Below are 1,044 nucleotides of genomic sequence, written 5' to 3'. Positions count from 1 at the left end.
TTACCTGACAGACTATAAAGATGCTATATGATGTAGTTACCTGACATACTATAAAGGATGCTATATGATGTAGTTACCTGACAGACTATAAAGGATGCTATATGATGTAGTTACCTGATAGACTATAGAGGATGCTATATGATGTAATTACCTGACAGACTATAAAGGATGCTATATGATGTAATTACCTGACAGACTATAAAGGATGCTATATGAAGTAGTCACAACTTTTACAATTTTACATCTGACTTCACAGTCCATACATGTATTTTCATCTATCACTTTTAGTAAATGTTCATTAAAAATTTTGTATGTTTACACAGCATAAAATATACTTACACTTTTGATGCTTAAATTGTATATATATTCATAAGGTATTTATTTTCAGAAATCTTAATATTTTACTGTCAAGACATTCATAAATACTTTAGAAGTTTTGCACATAACACCTCATTTAAAATTTATCAAATTGCATTTAACATGAAAACCTACAATGAAAACAAAGTTTCTTGCCAGCTAACTACCATTTTTAAAAGCAAAACATGTTTAACCATGACTGGTGTTTTAATTAAACATGCTTGTGGTAGGTTTATAATGTATCTCTGCATTGATTTCTAAGACAATAAAAACCAGAAATCTACCGTTTTATGTCAAAATTCCATATACAATTTCTACTAGCTATATAACTGGACATTGAACACATCTTAGATAACATGCACAGACAGCCATATAACCATTTCAACTGCTGTAATATAAGTATGTTTGCATATATTTGTAATTCTCTACCAAATGATACAGTTGTAAAACACTTTTGAAGCCACTGCTCTGATCAGTGCAGTTAGATGTCTTATAAGTCATTCAATACGAAAATAAACAATGGGTTGCAGAAACAGCAGCAGACATGATCACAAAATTTAAACTGTCCTAATTGATGGTTAAAAAAAGCTGCACTTTCTGCATATTTGATATAAAAAATTCAGCATAACGAGACTTTTAGCTTTCACAATAGTATTGTGTCAACTTCTTAATGTATTTAACCAGTTA

Source organism: Limulus polyphemus, unplaced genomic scaffold (genome assembly GCF_000517525.1).
Source record: "Limulus polyphemus unplaced genomic scaffold, Limulus_polyphemus-2.1.2 Scaffold939, whole genome shotgun sequence".
In the NCBI taxonomy this organism is placed as follows: domain Eukaryota; kingdom Metazoa; phylum Arthropoda; class Merostomata; order Xiphosura; family Limulidae; genus Limulus; species Limulus polyphemus.
This window is presented reverse-complemented; position numbering follows the sequence as displayed.